Source organism: Chiloscyllium plagiosum, chromosome 46 (assembly GCF_004010195.1).
Source record: "Chiloscyllium plagiosum isolate BGI_BamShark_2017 chromosome 46, ASM401019v2, whole genome shotgun sequence".
Classification (NCBI taxonomy): Eukaryota; Metazoa; Chordata; class Chondrichthyes; order Orectolobiformes; family Hemiscylliidae; genus Chiloscyllium; species Chiloscyllium plagiosum.
The window spans coordinates 2,041,940-2,054,145 of record NC_057755.1 but is presented as its reverse complement, the minus strand read 5'-3'; positions in this window follow the sequence as shown (position 1 = coordinate 2,054,145).

Below are 12,206 nucleotides of genomic sequence, written 5' to 3'. Positions count from 1 at the left end.
AACTGACTAGTACCTGCAATATTATGACTGTGGTGAATAATTGTGTTGGACAGCATTACAGAGAATTAACAGTGCAGCATACAGAACATGTTACATTAAATACAGAAACTGTGAATGAGACATTGACCTGATTCGGTTATACCCACCATCCGTACACACTATGTCAATAACAGAGCTCACATAAGTCATTTCCAGAACTGTGAGAGCTTTTCTGTTCTTTTTGTGTGCTAATGACAAACAGGCTGACTCTGAAGGGTATCCAACCTCAATCACACATTGTACAGTTTTGTTCCATCGCCTCTGACATTCCAGTACAACCACATGTTCACTCTAAATCGTGACGAACTCAGGATTGTCTTGCATTTACAGAAACATTGATTACCTGTTCCTCAATTACATTTGCCTACTTTTATAGTTATATTTTAATGACTGAAAAGAAATATTCAGCTCTTAAGCATATTAATTATGAACCCATATTCACAAGAGCAAGCCTCAACGACCTGAACTCAGTGAGATTACAGCTTGTTTCGGTTTCAATTCTGAATGCAGGACAGGATGGTATGGCTGATGAAGGTCAATAACCTCAGCCATGGGACATCTCTGCAGGAATTCTTCAGGATTGTATCCTCGACCACAGATTAAAAAAATGCCTCATCTCATCCATTCCCTCCATAATCATTTCTAAAGTAAAGAGGTTTGCACATGGTCATGCAATATGCAGCACCATTTACAACTCCTTAGGTAATGAAGACATCTGTATCCATATACAGTGACATAACACCGAATTTTGGCTGACAATTGGAAAGTAACATTACCGTCCCACAAGTACCAGCTAACAACTGTCTCGAAAAATGAGAATGTACCAATCTGCCATTAGCTTACTATGTCGTTACCGTCACTGAATGCATGACCTGGGCCAACCATGGACAAGAAAATGAACTTGTCTGGCCATAAAATTGTTATATATCAGACATATATTATACATGAATCCTGTAGTAATACGCTGCCCGCCTCCCTCTCCAATCCATCTCCTACGTCCAGAAAGCCGAGCTCAGGGATGGGATGGAATGCTCTCTCATGGATCTGGCTGAGTGCATCATTCACAGAACTCCTTATTGGTTGTTTGTAATGCATAATCACCACATTTCGTCCTCACACTCTTCACCATCCATGACCAAAAATGGGTACCACCTACAAGATGCAAACGAGGAACTCCCCAACTCTCTTTCAACAGCACCTCATAAACACATGACCCATGGCCAAGGGCTGCAGGTGATCAGAAACACTGTCCCATACAAGTTCTCTCTCAAAACAGATTTCATTCCGACTTGGAAATGCAGTATATGGTTGTATCATCACTATTGCCGGGTAATATTTATGGAACTCCCTTCTGAAAACTCTGTGGAATTTCCTGCATCCCTGGCATTACAGATATTCAAAAAGCCAGATATCCAACAGCATCAAAATGGCGATTAGAGCTGGGCAATCAACACTGGCCTGGCCAAAACTTACATTGCATGAGCACATTTAAAAATGATCACGATTACTATCTCTTCAAGAAAACATCTGTGAATCCAAAGGGGATTTGTGTCGATGGGAATTTCCTGTACAATAAAGGACAGGAGAATCATTCAAAGTGAAAGGTTGGATGCTTTGTGCTGAGGTATTGCTAAATTCAGAGCGTCTATTATCCCAGAGGACAGTTCGTGTTATGTCTCAATTGGTTGATTCCAATGGGTTACTGAACTCTTGTGAGTATCAAAGCCAAGAGACAAATCCTTTTCCCTCAGTTGTCTGTGCTGGCACCTGGCCTATGTGTTACTGTGATGAATCGAGTGAACGATCTCTTATCTTCAAAAGTGGATCGATTTTGGGAGTTGCATGTTTGTCACAATAAACTTAGATTCGGAATATTCATTTCAATGGGATGCTGTAAAAAGGGGAGGAGTTGTCTATACTGGAGAGTTAGGTATGTGTGGGGAACTCCATTTCCTGTTATATATTCAATGCATGTGGGTGTCACTGCCTCAGCCAGTAATGACCGCCCATCCCTAATTGCCCAGACAGCACGGAAGAGTCACCAGTTTGTCATGTGTTTGGAGTCATCTATAGGCCAGTCCATGTTAGGATGAAAGATTATCTTCTCTAAGGGACGTTTCTAATGCCTCAGCCAGTAATGACCGCCCATCCCTAATTGCCCAGAGAGCACGTAAGAGTAACCAGTTTGTCATGTGTTTAGAGTCATCTATAGGCCAGTCCATGTTAGGATGAAAGATTATCTTCTCTAAGGGACGTTTGTAAAGGAGATACATTTTGTTTTCATGACAATTGACAACAGTTTAATGGTCACCATTAGACTGTTACGTCCAGATTTTGATTGAACTCAAATTTCATTGTCTGCCATAGCAGACATTGAGTCGAGAGAGTGATGCTGGAAAGCACAGCAGGTCAGGCAGTATACAAGGAGCAGGAGAATCGACGTTTCAGGCATCAACCCTTCATCAGTAATGCTGTGCTTTTCTCCCACCACACTCTCGACTCTGATCTTCTGCATTTGCAGTCCTCACTATCTCTTCTCATCTCCCTAAATGCTTGACATTGGACTGAATCCGCAAAAACAGTCTCTGATACCAAGCAATCATACAATGTATGGGTCGCCAGAACAAGCTGGGATACAATTCCAGTGACCTCCATAGAGGGTGCTGCTTACACTATGGGGATTGCTAGCCCCAGCTTCTACTCTGAATCTGGGAGGGTGATCTCTGTTCACAAGGCGAACTGCAGGAGCCTGGACATCAGGCAGGAAGCTTTGCGTCATCTCATGATTTCCAAACCGGAAATTTGCAATGACCAAAGCTGCATCAATTCAGAATTTGCTTGAGTGGGGGCTGTGCTATACAATCATTAACATTGTGGGAGGAGTCTATATCAACTATTAACATTCTTCTGATTGCAGTGGGCACCCAACTTGGGACATGGTGGTTGGATTCCATGCTGAAAACTTCCATGTTTCAGATTGTCTTTACTTTCAATACTGTACAAGTGGGATTGTGGGGGTGGGGTGGAAATGTGAAGGGTGGCAGTTCGATGACCAATCATTTCTTCATTCACGTTGTAGAGAGCATCCATTCCTGAACACTGGAAGGATTCACTGCCCTGTACCATAGTTACACAGTGTGAATGCCCAATCCTGGAAGCAATCTGAGCTTTGGAGACTCCACAACGAAGTTCAGGAAGTTTGTAATCAATGTCCGTCCTCCGTGTCTCCCATTGATCCTGGGTGATTTTGTTTGGATGTTGTGGTCTTATGAGCATCTCCAGCCAGTCAGAGTCACCTGCAAATCAGAATAAATTAATTGTTTAGATAAGAGTGGTGCTGGAAAAGCACAACAGATCAGGCAGCATCCGAGGTGCAGGAAAATCGATATTTTGGACAAAAGCCCTTCATCAGGAATAGAGACAGGGAGCCTCTGGGAGTCTTTTGCCTAGAAGAAATTAATTACTGACCACTTCAAAAATATTGAGAATGTATTATGTTCCTGGGAGTTATTTGATCGTCATGTAATTCCCAACAAATTTAAAAGTGAAAATAATCCATTTGACAGTGAGAACTGTAATGGTTCAGGTGATCTGACATACAAACATCTTTGTGTTAAAACCATCTGGCACGGAGAATATTCGATCAGTTAACTTCAAATCTTTATTTCTTTCTCTTGCAGTTAGTCTAGCGGCGATTGTGTTCTTGTCTGGTGACAAGTGTGGACTTTCGACATGCACCACTCGCTATCTGGTCGCGATGGCTGTATCTGATCTACTGTTCATTATTTTTGAGGTCATACTTATTCAGGTTAAATACTATTATTATCCACTGTGTTTCCTGGACATCACTCCTGTTTGTAGTGTAAACTGGGTCCTGACTGACTTCACAGTTGATTGTTCTGTCTGCTTCACTGTCGGTTTTTCTTTTGATCGATTTGTCGCCATTTGTTTTCATCAGATGAAATCTCAGTATTGCACAGAGAAAACTGCGAAGCGAGTTCTGGCAACTATCTGTATTTTTTTTTCTGTAAAGAACATTCCCAACTATTTTCGACTTGAACCTGGAAGGATCATCGACAATGTTCCGTGGTATTGTTACACCAGTTACGATTACTTTAATGATCATTTGTGGGTGACTTATAGATATATTGAATCATTTATAACACCACTTCTTCCATTCATTTTGATTCTCTTTCTCAATGTTCTGACAGTCAGACACATCTTTGAGGCCAATAAGGCGCGTAAGGGACTGAGGGGTCAGACAAAAACAGAGAATGACCCAGAGATAGTGAGCAGAAATAAATCTGTGACTTTACTGTTTGCTATCTCTGCCAGCTTCATACTGCTCTGGTTGGTGTATATTATATATTTATATGGTATTGGTTATTACGTGGATGATTTTTATCTCTTTGAAAAAGTTGCATATAAACTGCGGAACCTCAGTTGCTGCACCAATGCAGTGATTTATGTGGTGACACAGAATAGTTTCAGAGACCAGTTAAAGAATGCAGTGAAATATCCAGCTATAAAAATAATTCAATTGGTGAATAAATCCAAGTAACTGAGTGACAACATTCGCTGTAGCAGCTAATGGAATGAGGAGTCTACATGAAAAATGGCCCGAAAGGAGAAGGAGGAGCAGTAGCATGAAAACACTCCTTTTCTCAGGGGCAAGGACTTACTCCATCTGAGGAACAACATGAGATACCCTGCAGGAGTGAAGCCAGAGTAAAGGAGCAACCGTTACAAAGGAGCAATAGTCAGGAGAAAGCTGAACAACAAAAGCATAACCAAAAATGGAATTATGTGTGCCTTCCAAAAAAGTCGTCCCTAGTATTCAGTTCACAGCAAGTGACAAGGATACAATAAACAGAACTGGAGGAAAGGATCAGCCTTCATTGCAGGGTGAACAGCAATGACAGGCTCCTGTCCACTCTTCCTCATGGAATACTCAGGTCTGTATAAAAGTAAAAAAAAAGAGAAGTTTGACCTCCATCTGGAGTTTCATTCAGCTGCCCCCGGTTTAATGCTAATATCACTCCCTTTCTTTATTTGTTTTTTTCCCACCAATCAGCTGCTGTGTTGATGGAGAACCCAAGGCCCAATCAGAGGTCTCGGGGGTAGTTGGGAACTGAAGCTCGGGAATGGGATGTGGGGGATGAGCCGATATCCTCCGTGCTTCTATGAAAAGGTTGTGTGGCTCTCACTGACTCCACCCAACTCAAGGGGAATTCACTCTGAATGAAGCCTGTTCGTTTGTGGCTTCATAATGGAGTATGAGATTAGTTCAACCCACATCACCTCCAAGATGGCTGTTTCCATCTGTCAACCAGCTCCTAAACACATCCATTGCCTCACAGCTCATCATCGCGGAAACAGTCATTCATTCCATTGTGTCCATGTGTAACACAGCTCCTAAACCCATCTCCCTGCCTCACAGCTCATCATCGGGGAAACAGTCATTCATTCCAATGTTTACATCTGTAAACCAGATCCTAAACCAAGCCCACTGTCTCACAGCTTATCATCGGGTAAGCAGTCATTCAGTCCGTTGCCTCCATCTGTAACACAGCTCCTAAACCCATCCCCTGCCTCACAGCTCATCAGCAGGGAAACGGTCATTCATTCCATTGTTTTCATATGTAACACAGATCCTAAACCAATTCCCGTGCCAATTTTGGTTTCCTTCCTATCGGAAAGATGTTGTGAAACTTGAAAGGGTTCAGAAAAGATTTACAAGGATGTCACCAGGGTTGGAGGATTTGAGTTGAAAAATGTGGTGCTGGAAAAACACAGCAAGCCATGTAGCATCCGAGGAGCAGGAGAATCGACGTTTCGGGCATTCAGCTTTGTCCTGAATTTCTTCAGTCATGTCCTGAAACAGACTCGCTACCACAGCCACATCTCCTTCCTCAGCACCTGCCTACGGAACCGACTGACCCCTCATGGACTCTTTTCAAAAGATTCCTGAAGAAGGGCTTATGTCTGAAGCGTTAATTCACCTGCTCTTCGGATGCTTCCTGGCCTGCTGTGTTTTTCCAGCACTACATTTTTCAACTCTGGTACTCCAACATCTCTGGTACTCCAGCATCCTCACTTCTCCTTGGAGGATTTGAGCTATAGGGAGAGGCTGAACAGACTGGACCAGTTTTCCCTGAAGCGCCGAGGCTGAGGGATGACCTTACAGAGGTTTACAAAACTATGAGGGGCATAGATAGGATAAATAGAGTCTTTTCCCTGGGGTGGAATAGTCCAGAACTAGAGGACATAGGTTTAGGGTGAGAGGGGAAAGGTATCAAAGAGACCAAGGGACAACATTTTCAAACAGAGGGTGGCATGTGAATGGAATGAGCTGCCAGAGGAAATGGTGGAGGCTCGTACAATCACAACATTTAAGAGGAATTTGGATCGGGAAAAGAATGGGAAGGGTTTGGAGGGATATGGGCTGGGTGCTGGAAGTTGGGACTAATTCGGTTGGGATATCTGGTCGGCATGGACGGGTTGGACCGAAAAATCTGTTTCCATGCTGTACACCTCGATGACTCTATAAATCTATGATTATACACTGACTACAGTGACCTATACAGGCATGTTGTCCTCCACATTCTCAATTTTAACTTCTCATTCATCTATTCAAAATGTTCCAAAGTCATCCATTGATTTACTTGATTTTTTGGAGTGGTTTAAATCATGTTTTGTAAAATCTCTATGAAAGTGTTAAATATTCTGCAGTAGTGTAATATTTCCAGCTGGTGTGATAGTCAAAGATATGACAGATTTCATAGAATTTCGGTTTCGAGTCATATAGTCAAAGAGATATACACCACGGAAACAAGCCCTTTGGTCCAAAACAGTCCATGCCGACCAGATATCCTATCCTACTTGAGGCTCTTTTGCCAGCATTTGTTTCATATCCCTTTGAATCCTTCATGTTCATATACCCACCCAAGTGTCTTTTAAATGTTGGAATTATATCACCTTCCACCATTTCCTCTGGCAGCTCATTCCATACACACTCCACCCTCTGTGTAAAAACGTTGCCCGGTAGATCCCTTTTAAATTTTTCCCCTCACCCTAAACCTATGCCCTCCAGTTCTGGTCTTCCTCCACCCAAGAGAAATTACCTTGCAAATTCACCCTATCTATACCCCTCAGGATTTTCTAAATCTCTATAAGGTCACCTTCAGCCTCTGACATTCCAGGGAAAACAGCCCCAGCCTATTCAGCCTCTCCTTATAGCTCAAATCTTCCAACCATGGCAACACACTTAGAAGTCTTTTCTGAACCCTTTCACGTTTCACAATGTTCTTCCGAAAGGAAGGATATTAGAATTGCAAGAAATATCCCAAATAATGCCCTAACCAATGTCCTGTACAGACGCAACATGATCTCCCAACTTCTGTACTCAGACCAAAAAAGGAAAGCATACCAAAGGTCTTTTTTACTATCCTATTTACCTGCAACTCCTCCTTCTAGGAACTGTGAACCTGCACTCCAAGGTGTCTTTGTTCAGCAACACTCCCGAGAACTCAACATTAAGTGTAGAAGTCCTGCTTTGATTTGTTTTTTTTTAATGCAGCACCTTGCTTTATCGAAATTAAACTCCACTCCTCAGTCTATTGGCCCACCTGATTAAGATTCCATTGTAATCTGAGGCAAACTTCTTTGCTGTCCACTACAACTCTAAGTTTGGTGTCAGCTGCAAAATTACTAACTATAGCTCCAAAGTTCAGGCTTATTTATGATGAAGGGCTTTTGCACAGAACGTCGATTCTCCAGCTCCTCGGATGCTGCCTGACCTGCTGTGTTTTGCAGCATCACACTCTCAACTCCTATGTTCACATCCAAATCATGCAAGGCCAGAATGAAATGGCAGGGAAGAATGCCAGAAACAACACTAACTCTGACAATGGGAACAATCTTGCGCGACTGAGCTGTGTTCGCTTCTGGATCCCAACTCTCAGTTCTTCCGATTACCCAGCTCCCTCTCTGAATTATAATACTCCTTGAAATTTACCTCCTCGACCAAATTATTGCCAAATGACCTAATATCACCTTCTGTGGGTCAGTGTAAGTTGCCATGATATACGTTTTTTTAAGTACATTTCCAGAGACAGAGTTTTATACTGTGGAAACAGGCCCTTTGGTCCAACTCATCCATGCCAACCAGATATCCTGATTTGATCTGATATCTTTTGCCAGCAGTCGGCCCATATCCCTGGAAACCCTTTTTGAAATATACACCCATCCAAATGTTTTTAAATGCTGTAATTGTACCAGCATCCACCACTTCCTCTGGCAGTTCATTCCATGCACGCACAGCACTCTATGTGAGAAAGTTCCCCCTCAGGTCATGTTAAACATTTCCTCTCTCAGCTTAAATCTATCTAGCTTTGGACTCCTCTTCACTGAACAAATTTTGTCTATTTACTTTACCTATATCCCTTATAATTTTATAAAGCTCTGTAAGGTCAACTAATCCCCCACCCCTCCCCCACTCCAGTCTCCGACACTGCAGAAAAACAGCCCCAGCCCATTCAACCTCTCCGTGTAGCTCAAATCCTCCAATCCCAGCAACATCCTTGTAATTTTTTTCTGAACCCTTACAAGTTTAATAGCATCCTACCTATAATAGGGAGACCAGAATTGAACGCAACTCACATTTATCAAAATTAAACTCCATTTAAAAAAAAATACCGTTAGCGGGCAGCAGTATTTTCTCTTTCACAGAAGGAGCGGGAGCAGCGGAGGAAGTGACGCGGACCAGAGGGGCAGCCGGGAAGGAAGGCAGTGACCATATATATCAGCAAGGAAGTGCACCCAACTCCAACTCCGTGAAAACCGTTTTAGGGAATTGGAGCTGGAGCTGGATGAACTACGGATCATTCGGGAGACTGGGGGGGTAACTGAGAGGAGTTACCAGGAGTTGGTCATTCCTAAGGCTCAGGACAAGGATAGATGGGTTACAGTTAGGGGGAGGAAAGGGGACAGGCAGGCAGTGCAGAGATCCCCTGTGGACATTCCCTTCAGCAATAAGTATACAGTTTTGGATACTGCTGGGGGGGATGACCTCCAGAGGAAAGCCATAGTGGTCAGTTCTCTGGCACTGAGCCTGATACTGTGGCAAAGCAGGGAAGGGGGCAGAATAGAAAAGTAGTCGTGATAGGGGACTCAATAGTTAGGGGAATCGACAGGAGATTTTGTGGTCAGGATCAAGATTCCCAGAAGGTATTTTGCATCCCTGGTGCCAGGGTTTGAGACGTCTCCGATCGTGTGTATAAGGCCAAAAATGGGGAGGGCGAACTGCCAGAAATCGTGTTACATATTGGCACTAATGACATAGCCAAAAAAAAGGATTGAGGATATAATAAGTGATTTCAGGGAGTTAGGATGGAAGCTGCAAAGCTAGACGAATAGAATAGTGTTATCTAGATTACTACCGGTGCCACGAGATAACGAGGCAAGGAACAGGGAACGGGCGCAGTCTAATGCGTGGCTGTACAGCTGGTGTAGGAGGGAAGGCTTCAGATATGTAGATAATTGGGATGCCTTCTGGGGAAGGTGGGGCCTGTACATAGAGAATGGGTTGCATCTGAACTGGAAGGAGACCAATGTCCTGAGTGGAAGGTTTGCTCAAGTAGTTCGAGAAGGTTTAAACTAGTATGGCTGGGGGGTGGTAACCTGAGCGGTATACCAGAGGTGAGAGTTGATGCAGATGAGGCAATATCAAGAAATAGAGCAGCTAGTGGGAAGGATATTCCTGGAAAGGAAGAAAGGGACCAGTTAAAGTGTGTTTGCTTTAACGCAAGGAGTATCAGGAATAAAAGTGATGAACTTAGAGCATGGATCAGTACCTGGTGCTATGATGTTGTGGTCATATCAGAGATATGGGTTTCTCAGGGACAGGAGTGGTTGCTGGATGTTCCAGGGTTTAGAACATTTGAAAAGAATAGGGAGGGGGGAAAAGAGGAGGGGGTGTATCACTACTAATCAGAGAGGCTATCACAGATATATAAACTTCCATTGTCAAGGAAGATCTTCCTACCGAGTCAGTATGGGTGGAAATTAGGAACAGCAAGGGAACAGTTACCTCGTTAGGGATTTACTACAGGCCCACAATAGCAGCAGGGAGATTAAAGAAAGCATAGGTCGACAGATTTTGGAAAAGTGTGGATGTAGTAGGGTTGTTGTAATGGGTGACTTTAACTTTCATAATATTGATTGGAACCTCCTTCGAGCAGAAGATTTGAATGTAAGGTCTGTTTCTGGAGGGTTTCCTAACTCAGTACGTTGACAGACCGACAAGGGATGAGGCCATTCTAGACTTGGTGCTCGGAAAGGAGCCGGGGCAGATATCTGATCCTGTGGTGGGAGAGCATTTTGGTGATAATGACCACAACTGCCTCACATTCTACATATCTATAGAGAATGAGAGGATTAGGAGGATCCTAATGGGAGGATATTTAATTGGGGAAGAGGAATCTATGATGCGATTAGTCATGATTTAGGAAGCATGGAATAAGAGCAATTGTTCAATGGTAAAGGCACTATAGACATGTGGAGACTGTTTAAGGAACAGTTGTTGCGAGTGATGAATAAATATGTCCCTCTGAGACAGGCAAGAAGGGGTAAGAGAGTGGTGGAGCTTCTCGTCCAAAGGAAGAAGGTAGCTTACATAAGGTGGAGGAAGTTAGGGTCAAGCTCATCACTAGAGGATTACAGGCAGGCGAGGAAGGAGCTCAAAAATGGTCTGAGGAGAGCCAAGAGGGGGCACGAGAAAGGCTTGGCAGAACGGATTAGGGAGAACACAAAGGCATTTTACACTTATGTGAGGAATAAGAGAATGGTCAAAGAAAGAGTAGGGCCGATCAGAGATAGCATAGAGAACTTGTGTGTGGAGTCTGAGGAGGTCGGGAAAGCCCTAAATGAGTTTTTTGCTTCTGTCTTTACGAAAGAAATGAACTTTGCAATGAATGAAACCTTTGAAGAGCAGGTGAGCAGACTGGAATGGATAGAGATAGAGGAAGCTGATGTGCTGAAAATTTTGTCAAACGTTAAGATTGACAAGTCGCCAAGCCCGGACGAGATTTGTCCTCGGCTGCTTTGGGAAACGAGAAATGTGATTGCTTCGCCAGTTGCGAAGATATTTGCATCCTCACTCTCCACTGGAGTCGTACCTGAGGACTGGAGAGAGGCAAATGTAATTCCTCTCTGCAAGGAAGGAAATAGGGAAATCTCCGGCAATTAAAGACCAGTAAGTCTCAGGTCTGTTGTCTGCAAAGTTTTAGAAAGGATTCTGAGGGATAGGAGTTATAACCATCTGGAAGAGCATGGATTGATTGAATGCAGTCAACATGGCTTTGTGAGGGGCAGATCATACCTAACAAATCTTACCGAGTTCTTTGAGGATGTGACTAGAAAAGTTGATGAGGGTCGAGCTGTGGTTGTGGTGTATATGACATTTGATAAGGTTCCCCATGGTAGGCTCATTCAGAAGGTCAGGAGGAATGGGATACAGGGGAACTTAGCTGTTTGGATACAGAATTGGCTGGCCAACAGAAGACAGCGAGTGGTAGTTGAAGGAAAATATTCGGCCTGGAAGTCTGTGGTGAGTGGTGTTCCACACGGATCTGTTCTTGTACCTCTACTGTTTGTAATTTTCTATTGATGACTTGGATAAGGGGATTGAAGAATGGGTCAGCAAGTTTGCAGACGACACAAAGGTTAAAAATCACACAACACCAGGTTATAGTCCAACAGGTTTAATTGGAAGCACACTAGCTTTCTGAGCGACGCTCCTTCATCAGGTGATTGTGGAGGGCTCGATTGTAACACAGAATTTATAGCAAAAATTTGCAGTGTGATGTAACTGAAATTATACATTGAAGAATTGATTTTCTGTTAAGCCTTTCATCTGTTAGAATACAGTGATAGTTTCACTTCTTTCATGTGTAAATCACAAACTTTTTTTAAAATTGTATTCTCGAGTTAGCTGTTAACAATGGTGATAGCTAGACAATGTGTTGAAGGTGTTAGCCCCCTGTGTTCTCTGTCGATGACCTGATGTTTAGATTGATTCCAATCTAAAAAGTGAAATAACAGAGTTTTACATAAATTCATGCAGTCTTTGAGCTCAGAGTTCGACATGAATCTATGTGTTTTTTGAG